The sequence below is a fragment of the Ictidomys tridecemlineatus genome, chromosome 11, assembly GCF_052094955.1.
Source record: "Ictidomys tridecemlineatus isolate mIctTri1 chromosome 11, mIctTri1.hap1, whole genome shotgun sequence".
Taxonomy (NCBI): Eukaryota; Metazoa; Chordata; class Mammalia; order Rodentia; family Sciuridae; genus Ictidomys; species Ictidomys tridecemlineatus.
Genome location: NC_135487.1, coordinates 80,168,159 through 80,183,392, shown reverse-complemented (window position 1 = coordinate 80,183,392; position 15,234 = coordinate 80,168,159). Strand labels below are relative to the sequence as shown.

The 15,234-nt window shown below is 33.8% G+C and overlaps 1 protein-coding gene across 1 annotated transcript in view; it reads left to right on the top strand.

Annotated features, from left to right (window-relative positions):
* Positions 1 to 15,234, top strand: part of Dpyd (dihydropyrimidine dehydrogenase) — a 778,600-nt gene that overhangs the window by 445,911 nt on the left and 317,455 nt on the right. The window lies entirely within an intron of this gene.

Genomic DNA, 15,234 nt, shown 5'->3' with positions numbered 1-15,234 from the left:
TCTATTTTTTTTCAAATTCTCTCTTACATTGAAACAAAATATGATCAAATAGGAATCCTTCTGATATGGAGGGAACTATCAAGTGTCATCTGACATCTGTAGTGTCTGCTTATTCAGAATATTTTACATTATTTAAACATCCATAGGCTTATATTTTGCAAATATCTTTACTTTGGTTAACTCTTCAGAACAATGAGGCTGAGATATTTGTTTTTGAAGGACTCACATCTTTTGGGAAAATTATCTCAGAATGACATGGACAAACAATGGTCAAAAATAAAAAGAAATATATATACATATACACACACACACAAATATATATATATATATATATATATACACACACACAAATATATATACACACAAATATATATATATACACACAAATATATATATACACACATATATATAATCTATATAATATTTATTATATAGCTTATATATATAAAATCTTGATTATATATATATATAGTAGTAAATATTATGCTAGATGCTGAATATGTAATATAATGATAATGGGGATGATGTGAACATGGACTTCATGATAGATAGTATTATAACATCTTTATAGATCTTAAACTTACTTGATCTTTCCACAAATTTGTAAGATACTATTATATTCCTAGTTTCATAGATGAGGAAACTGAGGCACATAGGTCTGGTAACATGTTGAATTTGTACATCTAATGTATGGCAAAGTTAGAATTTGAACTTGACATTTTGTTTTAACATTCATGCTTCTGTATAATAATAGTATTCTCTAGAGCACCTGCCTATGTTGCTGTTAAAAATTCAGTATTACTTTTTAATGTAATACCAGAACAGAATGAAATATAATTTCTCAAATATTGCTATATGATAAGCCAATGTGTCAGGGGAAAAAAACTCATTTTCCTGGAAAAGTAACTGCTACCAATGGCTTGTCTTAAGATCACATGTTTTCTGCCCTCCCTTGGATAGGAGTAAGATGTTATAACAGTGGCCACCAAGAAATGACAGTAAATGGACAAGAAGGCTGAGACGAAACCCCTTGCTTTGTATTCCACAGTCAAGTAGAAGGAAGAGACACATTTAAATGTTCTTTTCAATTTCCCTATCACCAGTTTTCTTCTTTTATAATGCTTTTTCTTCTGAGAAAACAATTCATGCTTTTCTTGTTTCTAATTCTTTCCCCATTTAGATTATACTCATTAGTCTTTTACTGTATTCTTAGAACTAATTTCTAAGATTTTTACTCCCCTTATCAAAGGTAACATTTTAAATACAATTAAAATGGCATTCTCATTTGAACCCGTAGAAATAATGTGTGTGCACCTAGATATTGCCATGCTGAGAGGAGAATATCTCCTGCTGTTTTGGAATTATTCTGATGCCAAACCCAATGAGCTGAATGAAAGAAGGTGACCCTTCATTTTCCAAGTTTAATTATCACTCTCACCGGAGTTTCCCACATCATTCTCAAGTGCGTGGCTGCCACCTTTAATGACAGGGATTGGATAATTCAACCCACTGTGGCAGCTTCTAAGCAAGGGCTAAGATTTCTGAAAAAGAAATTGTGCTGGGGGCACATAGGCCAGCCAATATCAGCAGCTGGTGTCTGTTTCCAGACAGGGGAGACACCAGTTGACCATGAACCAGAGGAGACAGCTAAAATATGTCTTAAACATAAAGGTAACAAGACCCTCTGAAATGTCATGCAAGGGCTTGTTTCTTAACTATCACAGAGTTATAACAATGCCTACACTCATATGAGACCTCTGCTTGGCTTTCAAGGTTTCCTTTTATTTATCTGTGAATTAAATTTGGCACACTGATCATTGTAGTGACAATTTATTGCTAACAGAGTTTTTGTTCCTAGGCTGAGATTTTTTTTGAAAAGCTGATTATGAAATATACTGTATAATTAGAGCTTACAGAAATCAATTTTAAGTGAATCCTTTCATTCTCATTGCAAAAGCCTTATAAATCATATATTTTAGGCTTGAGAAAAATTTGTACCAAAATATACATTCTGCACTTGGTCTGAATGCACAGAATTAGCAAGCAAAGACTGATATTTTCTGTCATTTGTGGCAGCTAAAATAAGAGTTAGGGAAAAGGCAGAGATTTAGGGGTGAATTGGCTGGTGAGCATAGTCAGGAATGATGGCTTTGTTAGAGGAATTAATAGAGGAAGAACAATTGATATGTAAATATACTTCTATTACAATATCACCTCTTTGCTGCTGAAACCCTTTCTCAGTTAATTACTGAGAGATCAGCATTGCATACATTTAGCTTCAAAATGACTCTGAAGAAGTTGATCCCCGTCAGCATTCCTAAAGATGCTTTCTTGACCAATAGCCTCTAAGTAAATACAAAGTCTTTTGCTTTTTGTGTGTATCTGTTGGCACTCTGGGGAAGCCCAAGAGCCTCCACTTTTAAGAATAGTGGTTTTAAAAGCATAGGACAAAATTCTCAAGGTTATGAAGGATTCCTATGATATTAAAATAAAATTCACAATTTTTAAAAATGGGGTATAATGCATGTTATTCTTTAAGAACTACACAACAGTTTCCTAGGATTTACTAACTACTGCAATTTTGATGTAGTATGAGCTTAAGTGCTTGACATATCCATAGCAACTGTACAATGACTTTCTGTGATTTCTACCTGTGCAGAGTTATAGATTATCAATAATGCTACTACAGTTTGTTGCATTCATAATTGGGTGATATGAAATTTCTGTGGAATATTAGTACAAAAGAAAGGTCATTTTTTTCAAGGATTTCCTCTATTCTTTCAAGGGTTTAAAACCAAAGATCGAATGTTTTCTCTGACATGTGGAAGCTAACCCACAATAAGGCAGGGGGATATAAAAAGGAATAGAAGTTCAGTGGAGTAGACAAAAGGGGGATGAAGGGAAGGGAGGGGGAATAGGAAAAGGAAAGACAATGGAATGAATCTGACATAACTTTTCTATATACATATATGAGAACACATAGTTCTTTAAATAATGCAGTTATTTAAAGCCCTTGACATGTTCATTAAACATTTATAAATCTCCAATCTCAGAACTATTTGTTAACAGCATTTTGCTTGTGCCAGGCACTGTGCTTCATATATTTATATTATTGTGAAGCACAAATGCAGATTCCCCCCCGCTTTTTTTTTTACACATGAAGAGGCTGAAATTTAGACATAGTACATTACTCTCCTGCACTCCATAGGTAGTGAGTGAAGGCCCTAGGACTGGAATCTTTTCATTATGACTTGGCACTAATCTTTTCATTAGTGCCAAGTAACACACCTGAGAAAGTGTGTTACTTGGCACTAAGTAAACTGAGAATTTAAGAATATACATTGTTCCAACTTTTCTTTACTCCCTCCCTCAAATGGGTACCTTAAAAACAGGCTTTAGAAAAACACAAAATCTTTTCATCTGATAAAGAAAGAATTTCTGTCAATAGTCAACAATTATCTTGTCTTTGGTCCCTGCTCAGGACATTTGATACCCCTGCCTGTTTTCACTTTGCAGTGATTTAACTGTCTATAGAAAACAATGTCAGTGATGTGGTTTGGACCTAGGTTTAAACTGTCACCTGGCCTTATCTTAAGTCCTGTGTTCAAAAATAGAGAGGCTGAGAGACTGAGTCAGATCTAGGTATCTAAGGAGCAATGAGGGATGCTCATGGCTTATTCAGTGACTATTTAATGCCACATAACCCCTGCACAGCTTTTACAAGCTCCATGAAGGCTGACTCAGCAAAAGTGGGAGTCCTTCCAATAAAATATTTATAATTAAATTCCACCCTTAGAAACTAGTATTTTTGTTACTTGTTTAGAAAATAAAATTTAGTAACTGGTAAAACTATATTATTTCTGGTGTCAGCCCTGCAATGAGCAATACAGGGAGTTGTTGTCTTTTGTGTCTTATCATGGAATGTATAAAACACAAGAGTCCCTGTACTGTAGGTTTGCTCCAGCTAGAATTTTTTTAACTTATCAGTTATTATCAACTTCTACATTTTCCCATGCTGATTTTTTTATTTTTTGTTTTAGTTAATTAATTTATTCAATTTTACTTCTTTTCATTACCAGGGATTGAACCCAAGGGCATATTAACCACTGAGCCACATCCCCAGCCCTTTTTACTTTTCATTTTGAGACAGGGTTTTGCTAAGTTGCTTATGATCTCACTAAATTGCTGAGGCTTGCCTCAAACTTGCAATACCCCTGCCTTGGCCTCTAGAGTTGCTAGGATTATAGGCATGTGCCAAAGCACCTATCCCTATGCTGATTTTTTTGAAAAAATAAATTAGAAAACTATTAGAGCAGCTACTGAAGGGAAGGCTGACTTCATACCAGAGTTCAGGGGAAGATTTTCTACCATTGTCCATAAATTCCCAAGAGTATATATACTTCTCATTCTCCTTTCTTCACCAAAATCCAGGATGAATCTTAATTCACATTATCTAGTAATATCATTTCATCAACTTTTACTTTTTTGTTTGTGGTACTAGGAATTGTACCCGTGGCCTTGTGCATGTGAGGCAAGCACTCTACCAAGTGAGCTATGTTCCTAGCCCTTCATTGACTTTTAAATGATCCATCTAGTTTACAATAAATAAATAAATAAATAAATAAATAAATAAATAAATAAATAATTACAGTAATGGAAATTTTAAAAATTAGGGTGAGTGTGAGTAAAATAAACTATATTTATTTATCCCAGCAAATATCTGTTCTCACTCTTCTGGAGTTGATGTTTTCTAGGAGATAAGGATGGAGAGTTTAGCATTAGAATGGATTTGAATCTTTGACTTGCTGTTTATTGCCACTCTGAGCCTCAACTCCTCATCTGTCTGATAGTAATACTACCTTTACAAGTTATCGTAAAATTGAAATGAGACACTATGCATAACATTTTGACATGTTACAGTTATTCACTACTAGAAATTATATTGCATAAAATGCTTTCATTCATTTAGCTTTTATTCCTACTTTAAAATAATGTTTTTATGATACATTATGAAAGGGAGATTAATAAGTCACATTATATTATGTTTGTAGCTCTTGAAGTACATTGAACTATTGGTTTTTAAAATTTTGGGGAAGTAATGGTTTATATAAAAAGTATTACTTCTGAAAATCTTAACCAATTGAAAAATTGATGATTAACTAAATATGCTTTTTGGCAATTCATCTGAATCTGTGTTCATTATATGTCATGTTGTAAGGGTCCGGCGAAGCGTCGGAGAAAGAGACCACCAAGAGACCACTCATGCAATTGGCAGAAGGGGATTTATTGATCCAGCATGCTGGGGCTCCATGCCCACTCAAGAAAGGAGAGCAGCCCAGAGCCCCGGGCAAGGGTTGTGCTCAAGTACACTTTTTGGGGAGGGTGGGGGCTTTGCATACATCAGAACAAATCATCATGAGGCACAGGAAAATCAAACAACAACTCTTAGACATGATTAGTACATTCATTGGTGGGAACAGGCTGGGCAGGGGTGATTGGTCACTTCTAAGTGGGGTACACATTCAAACTGATTGGTTTTGGGCCCTGGATGCCTACGTGCCGCGCTACATGGACTGGGCTACACAGGATCCTAAGTTATTAAACAACTAAATGGCCAGTAGGGCATTGTCTTAACTGCCTCAGGAATTTCAGGTTCTGTGTGTAGTTCAGAAACTGTACAATACCTAGTCCTTTACTTTTTAACCCAGGATTTGCAGTTTAGAAGCAGCTTTACAATGCCTGGTCCTTTATATTTTAACTCAGGCTTTGCACCTTAGAAACTTTACCCTTTCAATGTAATATGTAAGGTCTTCTGTCTTATATTTATTAAACTTCCTTGCTTTACTACCATTTGTTCATTTGACTTCACAGCTTCCCCTTAACACAACACTGAAATACTGACAGTTAATTTTTTGGTATCAGTACAAAAGCAAATAAAACCATTAAAATGTGATTAATTATACAAAATGAGGACAGTGAATATGATTCAGAATGCATACTATAGCTCCAAGCTCTGTTATTGATTTATGACTTTATGTAGCCAGATATTTTCTTGAGACAGAATCTTCCTAGATCCTTAAAAGAAACTTTCAGCTATAGCCAAAATGGAGTAATGGAGACTGGGTTTAACTTCCAACTGACACAACAAAAACCTTATAAAACAGAAAACGGTTTTTAAGATCCTGAACATTAGGCAGTACAGGACAGTGGTCACCAAGAGATGGAAAACAAAGGAGATGAGCTCCAGTATTGCTCTAGAGAGTTTCAGGCCTGAGTTCAAGAGACAGAGGTGAGAGTCCAGAAAGAATTCAGAAAATAGAGTACCAGAAAGCAAGGAGCTGCAGAGAGAATGTCGGGGATCTACAAAGGATCACTCTTGAGTATGCAGTAGGATATAAAACCCTCATGCATAGAGTAAACTATGAAGACTGAGATAACAAGCTGACTGAAATGGAGTAGAGGGAATAGTATTTGGGTTTTACATGATCTGGGAACAGGGGCTGTTTTCACCAACCAGACTGGAAAACCCCATGATGACAACATTGGCTAGAGTGCAAATGGAGAATTGCTAGCTCTGGGTTGAACACTAATTTCAATCTGTCGCTCACACCTTAAAAGCAAGACCTGAAAGTTCAGGTTTCCAAGTGCTGCAGTCTGGCTGGGCATAAAATCACGAGCCACTCACAGCCTTGTAGCTTCAAACAGCGATTCTTTATTCCCGAACTCACACCGGCACTCTACAATCACGTTCTGGGGAAATTCACGTTCTGGGCAAAATCCACACCTCCACTGGGCTCTGTATCCCAAAAATACTCTCTGAATCCCAGAACTCAATGGGAACTCAGGAGCAGGCACGCCTGAGGCAGCAGGATACACCCTGTTCCCAGCAGGGTATACCTTAAACCTGGAACCACCCTAAACCCAAGGAGCAGGATACTCCCTGTTCCCAGCAGGATACACCCTAAACCTGGATCCTACCTAATCCAGTAGGATCCTCCCTAAACCGGGATCCACCCTGGTCTTTGAGCAGGGTCACCTTTCTCAAACATACATGCAATGTCACTGCAAATGTCCAAGGCAAGTCCATTTCCAGGAGTTCTTCCTCTAAGCAACATGGGGTACGCTGGCAAGGAAATTGTCATACCTACTTGACTAATGGCTCTCAGCATCCAGGTAATTTCACTACAACTCAGAACAAAGATTGAAAATATTTTTGGGAAAACAATAATATCTAGAAATAACCAAGATATAATTCACAATGTGTTTCATCCAATCAAAAATAACCTCTTATGTAAAGAAGTTAGGAAAATATAACTAATAATAAAAGGAAAATCAGTAAGTTTAAACCATCATAGACCTGATATGATGCTAAATCGAACAGTTACATTAAGTCTCTTTATTCTAAATATATTACAAGTGTTTAAAAAGCTAGGACACAGAATATGGATAAAACACCTAAACCAAACTTGAAAAGTATAATTAAGTAGATAAAAAAACACACACTATGTTATGAACAATACATCAGGCATTGCAGAACAAAGGATTAGACAAAGACTTTCAATAAAAGTTCCCAGAAACAAAACAGAGAGAAAGAGAGAGAGAGAAATCCGATCAGTGAACTGGGAAACTAGGAGAGACCTAGTATATATGTAAATAGAGTTCCCAAAGGAGGTTAGGAGGCACAGAAAAACAAGTTCAAAGAATTAATAGCCCAAATTTCCCAGTTTTACTCAAAACTACAATGTTCCTTCATCATCCCCCATTGGGGGTGGGGGTGGGCATAAAAAATTTAACAAAATTTAGCATGAAAAACATAAAGTAAACTACATTAAGGTAATAACACCATAATAAAATTAATCAAGCCAAGGATATACAGAAAATCTTAAAAGCAGCTGGGGGTGTAGAAGATATGTTCTGCACAGAGGAATAAATATAAGGGATACTGCTACGATTTGTCATCAGACACAATGCAAGCTAGAACATAGTGGAGCAACATATTTAAAGTGCTCAAAGGTAATAAAAAAGATACCTGTCAATCTAGATTTCAAAAGCCAACAATAAATCTTTCAAAAATATAGGTGACATAAGTAACTTTTTAACACAATAAAAGAACCTACAGTATAGAAAATGTGAGAATAAAATGTTTCAGAGATCAGAAAACTGATGTCAGGTCAATGTGTAGATGTACACATAGAACTAAGGAGAGCCAGAGGTTATAAAAACCTGGGTAAACACATGTTTTTGTTTGTATTTGTTATTATAATTTAACTCATCTTAGGATGGAATTAGTTATTTAAACAAAAATATGTTATACTGTAGTGTGGGGTTATCTGTTAAGGTAAAGTGTGTAACAGTAGTACAGAAGTTTGAGGGGTAATCAAAGCCTACTGCTCTAGGCAGCTAACTCTGTATGTGAAGCTTTATATTTGGAAATAGACTATAACACCTTAAATATGTTCTAAGAGTATCTTAAGTTACTGCAAACTCTAAAACCACTAATAAAATAACATAATCAAGAGTTATAGCTAAAATCAGTAGGTATAAAATGTAGTCATAAAAAGAATCCAAAAGAAACCAGAAAAAGAGGAAAGAACAATAAAGAAGAAATGAGACAAAGTCTATATAGCAAGGTGATAGAGTTAAACCTAACTATCCAGTGAGCTCATTGTACATGGTCTAAACACAATAATAATAAAAAAAGCAGAGATTTTCAATTTGAAAAAAAAGGCTTAACTTTATGTTGTCTATAACAAATGATTTTAAATTAAAAAGAAGCAAATAGGATAAAATTGAAGCAATTGAAAAGATATTCCATACTAATTCTAATCAAATAAAATCTTGCTGTATTAATAGTAGACAAAACAGACATGAAAGCAAGAATATTACCAAGGACAAAAATCTTTGTTTTATAAGGATGAAAGGGTCAATTTACCCAGAGGTGATAACAAATCTAAATGTTTATGCACTTAATAACAGAGCTTCAGCATACATGAAGCAAAAACTGATAGAGCTATAAGAAGCAATAGGAAAACCTACAATTACAGTTGGATATTTTCAGACTTTCTTCTCAATAATTAATAGAACAATAGAATGAAGCTATCAGAGATTTCAAAAACACTATCAATTAACTTATCTAATTGACATTTGTAGAGCATGCCATTGAATGGCAAAACAATACAGTCTTTTCAGAAACATTCAGAATATTTAGCAAGAGATGGTCATATTCAGACCCATGAATGAAGTCTCAATAATTTAAAAATAATCCAACTCTTTGAAAGTACGTACTCTGACTATAACAGAATTAAATTAGTAGACAACAGCAGGAATATATTTGGAATATTCTAAAATTTTTATAAAATAAATAATATACTTATAAATAGATGTTATAAAAGAAGAAATCATGAAAAATTATGAAGTATTTTGAAATTAATGAAAATTAAAATATGATGACAAAATTTGTGATATGTATTAAAGCATTACAGCTACCAGTCTTAGAGATGTAGTGAAACCATGTCTCAAAATAAACTGGGCATGGTGGCACACGCCTGTAATCCCAATGGCTCAGAAGGCCAAAGCAGGAAGTTCATAAGTTCAAAGCCAGTCTCAATAATTTAGCGAGGCACTAAGCAACTCAACGAGATCTAGTTTCTAAATAAAATGTAAAAAAGTTCTGAGGGTGTTTCTCTAATCCCTGGTACCAAAAATAAAAGGTCAAAGGATTTAGCTAAGTGGCAAAAGTGCTTTTGTATTGGGTATGGAGGGGTAGGAGTTACTCATTGGGTAAAATGATAGTACCAAATGCTTGTATCAGGAATTAAAAGCTCAAATTATCCACCTAAACTTTTATCAGTTAAAAGCTTAAAAACAGGAGGGGGAGCAAATTAAACCCAAGATAAAAATATGATAAAAATTAGTGGAAGAAATCATGCAATAGAAAACTGACAAATAAAGGAGAAAGTCAATGAAGGTAAACCTTGTTCCTTTAGAAGTCTAAACTAAAACGTTAGCCATACTGATCAGTAAAAAACAAACAAACAAACAACAACAACAAAAAAAAACCACAGAAGTGACAGTAATTATCAATGTAGAGAATGAAAAGTTAACATTGTATAGATTTTACAGATATCAAAAGGACAAAATATTATGATTAATTTGATGCAAATAAATTCATAAACTTAGGTGAACTGGACAAATTTCTAGGACACAAATTATCAAATCTTATTCCAGGAGCACTAGAAAACATTAAAGAAGTTAAATTTCTACTTCAAAGCAATCCCATGAAGAAAAATTCAAGCCCAGTTGATTCTGCAAACCATTTAAGAAAGTATAATTCCAATTCAAGACAGTAGAATGAATTGGACATTACTTTCCTACATTCTTATATGAATACACAACCAAGAAAATTCCATACCATGGACAAACATATGAATGGGATTCTAATTACAATAAGTTATACTCCATGTATGTATAATATCTCAAAATATATTATACTGTCATGTATATATTAAAAAAAAATAAAAAAAGAAAGAATAATTCCAGTTCTATACAAACTCTTACAGAAAAGTAAAATAAAGTGAATACTCCCAGCTAATTCTATGGAGCAAATATCCTGATACCACAACTTGACAAAGTACAGAAAAATACAACTATATACTAATGTTCCTCTCAAACATAGATGGAATAAGTCTAACCAAATTTAAACACATCTACTCCAACAATATTTAAAGACGACATTGCAAGATGACAAAATGTGGTTCATCCTAAAAATTCTCATAAGTTTAACACTTGAAAATGCAGTTTACATATTACAAACTGAATATCAATATACTATATAATATACTTGATAATCCCAGGAGAAAGTGATATTTGAAGAAATAAAATTTTTAAAAATCTGTTTTATAATTAAAGAAGGAAATCTCAGCGAACTAAGAAGTGAAAGTAAATTTCTCAGCCTAATTAAGGAAATATACAAAAACCCTACAATTAATCCCGTACTTAATGATAAAATATTGAATGTTTTCCTCCTGAATACAACAAGATAAGAATATATTTTTTTTTACCAACTTCTGTTTCACATTTGATAGAGGTTCTGTCATGTCCAATATGATAAGAAAAATAAATTAAGGTATCAGATTGCATAGGAATAAGTAAGTCCGTCTGATTGATATATGACATAATTGGTAGTGTACATAATTCAAATGCACTTCCCCACCCCAAAAGCAACAAAGGAAAACACTTGATTTACAGAAGCAAACAGCTAACCCATAGAAAGTTGTTTTCATATTTTATTTTTAAGAATATCTCATTAAAATACTATTTACCTTCAGTATTGAGATTTTTTTTCCACAGCCTTAATTTTTATACCTGATATAAATGCCTAATTTGTTTCATCCTAGACTTGGCTCTGCCCTGCCCAAACTACTTAAGTAACAAGTGAGTTGAGAAAGATTGCAGTAATATAAGACCCACTTATAAAAACTAATTGAGTGTATTGCTGGGCATTGTGGTGCATGCCTATAATCCCAGTGGCTCTGGAGGCTGAGGCATGAGGATCATGAGTTTAAAGCCAGCCTCAGCAAAAGCAAGGTGCTAACCAACTTAGTGAGACAACCTATCTCTAAATAAAATACAAAATAAGGTTGGGAATGTGGCTCAGTGGTTGAGTGCTCCTGAGTCCAATCCCTAGTACACCCTTCAAAAGAAAAAAAAATTATATTTTTATATGCTAGCAATAAACAATTGGAAATTGAAAAATAAATGTATTTACAATAGTGATAAAATTTTTAAAAAGTGGAGGAAAATCTAATAAAAGATGTGAAAGACAGGAACATTGAAAACTAGTACATTGCTGGGAAAAATAAAGATGACCTACATAAATGGCAGGATATACTGCATTCTTAGAATAGAGGAGTCACTACTGTTAAGAATCCATGTTGCTATAATGTGGATAAAGTGTAAGACCAATTAAAATACCAGAAAATTTTCTTGTGGAACGTGACAAGCTGATTCACAAATTCAAGAGTGTGCAAATGGATGTGCAAAGGGCTTACAAAACAACTCATAAGCAACTAAGTTTAAAATCTAAAACATTTTAATTTAAAAAGTCCTTTTAATTATTCAAGAGTTAATTCATTTATTACAATAATCAGGATACTGTGTATTGGCATGCCGGCAAAGAGAACAATGGAACAGAATACAGAATTCTACAAATAAGCTACAAATTATTTGTGTGAACAATTGATTTTTGCAAATGTGCATAAAGGCAATTCATTAAAAACAAAATACAATGTTTTCAACAAATAATGCTGGAAAAATTGAATACTTATATGCAACAAAAAGTAATCCCTGATTCATATCTTACATTTTATATGTGAATTAATTAAAAATACTCAGAACTAAGTAAAAAAAAAAAACTAAGACTCTAAAACTTCTTGAAGAAAATACAAGTATGATTTTATGTTAGGGATTCTCTTATATACGTATCAAAATCATCACCCTTGAAATTAAAAAAACAAAATAATAACTGTGATTTCAAATGAATGAAATTAAACCTTTTGCTCCTCACACCTATTGTTAAGAAAATCAAAAATATAAACCAAGGACTGAGGAAATATTCGCAGATCATATCTAATCAAGGACTTGAATTCAAAACTTTTAAGAAACTATCAAAACCAAGTGAGAAGAAACCCTTCCTGCTAAAATTTGAACACATAATTTCTCCAAAGATTATGGATGGCAAGCACTTGAAAATGTGCTCAACCATGTTATTCATTAGAGAAATGCTAAACAACAGTGATTCACCTACACTCCCTTGAGAAATATTGCTGAAGATATGGAACTACACAATCAATGCTAAAACCACTCTTAAAAATAGTTTGGCAGCTGGAAGTTTGCTGGCAGCTGGAAGTTTGCTGGGGCCCCTTCGGCTGTGGCTCTCAACATCCTACCAAGTAGGTTAAGGCTATCACCCAATCATTTCCCCTCTGAACCTTGTATTGTCTTACATGTGAGTTTTGGGGGGACACCACATCTAAACCGTAACACTCACACAAAGACTTGTTATGGGCCTATTCATAGAACTTTATTTGTAATAAAAAAGAAAATAAGAAAGAAGGAAAAACACTGAGACCATCCCAAGTTTCCATTGAGAGCTGATTAGATAAGTAAATTAGATAAATAAAGTGCAGGATATACTTACAGCTAAATATTAATTTACATACACTAAAATAGATTAATCTCAAAATAACTTTTACGAGTGTGGAAAACCAGTCACCTCCACAAAAAAGTGCATAATTTACTATCCCATTAGAAAACTCTATAGGGACAAAAATAACATCAATAGATGCGTCATGGACAGATTCGGGGAGGGAGTCATATGGAAAGTTATTGGTAAAAAGGTAATATCCATTATCATAATTGTAACAATGGTCTCAAAATATGTACATATACTAAAAAATAAATTTGCACACCTAAATATGTGCAATTGGTTCATTTAACAATTCACCCCATGTTATGTTGTACATAATGTATAACATATAGAATAGTACTTCAATAAATCTGTTCAAAAATAGGATCAACTTAAAATTGTAATAACATGTTTTATGAGATGTGTACGAGGGATTAATTTCAGGTTGGGTTAAACAGCTAATACCTTTTATCCAACTCTTCTCTCCTAACCAGTTTCCCAAGTCACCTGTCCATTACTCCACAATATTGTTTAGCATTTTGATTATACTGACTTTATACTGAATCATAAGAATTAACATGAAGTTAAAAATAACCTCATATAGTATTAAGAAATAAAAGGAGAGTTGGTTGGATTTTTAAGCTTTGGCTTTGTAGGATATTAAATGTTGGTGGTTCATGGCATTCAGTAAAAGGAAAATCCATGAAACCTTTTAAATAGTCATTACATAAGCATTAACTGGCTATAATATATACTTCCTCCAATTCTCCTTCGTTTTGTAATTCATTGGTGTGCCTTTTGGATCAGAGTAGTGATTTGAAAGAATAGCATCAGCATAAAACATGTCTAACCACATGAAAGAGATGCCTGGAATGGTGACCATGCATTGAATTTAGACTCTTTATTGGTCAGACTAGCCCCTGAGAAGCAATGGAAACAAATCACATACCCAGACCATGTCAAATGAAAATCAAGTTCATACTCTAAAGAGCTTAGAGAGATGTTCAGTAGTTTCACTTACTTAATATCAGTTTGGTAATATTTTATACCAGGCAGTGTTCTGTGTTTTTGGAGGAACTCAGCTCTAATGTATTCTCCTAAAGGGTTGGGGACACCATGAGACAGAGAGGATGCAGTAGAACCTCAACAGTTTCTTCCCTTCTACTGTTCTCATCGAATCCTCAAAATGTATTTTTTCTTATCTCAAAGGATCCATTTAATCTGTTAATTTTTAAGATAATCATAGGGAGAAAGGCACCTTCTACTTAGGATGGGTTGACATGCAGGGGGCAGCTAAGGCTTCTAGTAATCGTGAGGCCCTGCACTGATCCACACTGCATTCACTTTGTCGCAAATGTCTTGTTTCATTTTACTTTTCTAGATTGTTGTTGTTTCTTGATAACAGCAACATTTATTCCCCCTCAGCTTTCTTTTTTTTGTCAATAGGTATTTTATTCTTTTACAATTTACCCACAAAGAGTACTCTTCAGAGGTTTATTTCTCACAGAGAACTAATTTCACAGTTTTCCCCTTATGTCTTCTCAGGCATTTACTTGAAAATATTCTCCATATTCTGTAAGATAGTTTTTTTTAAATAAGTTCTTAACTCATTACTGTTTTAAAGGCTTACAAACTGTATTGTAACAACTTTTTCTTTTTGACCATTATTTATGGCAAGGTAATTGATTCAGTTTAGGTTGAATTTAAGGCTGTATCTGTGACTCACAAACATGAGTCACATAATTGTCATCCATCTAAAAGGTGGAACAGTCATGGGAGACACTGAACTACTGATCACCAGGATAACCAATTTCTTAAAATATCACAAAATGGAGAATACTTTGTTAGACAATTAAACATGTGTATTATGAACTCTCAATTTACAGAAAATTCTGCTCTGCATGATACATCTTCCTTTTAAGAACCAAAGTTATGAAAATGTACATCAAAGGAGGAACATTTTGCTAAGACTCTGTTTTAATCCAGGTATTTACTCATTTTAATAGGTAGGGAAGAACTGATAAGTGAAATCCATCAGCAAAAATGAA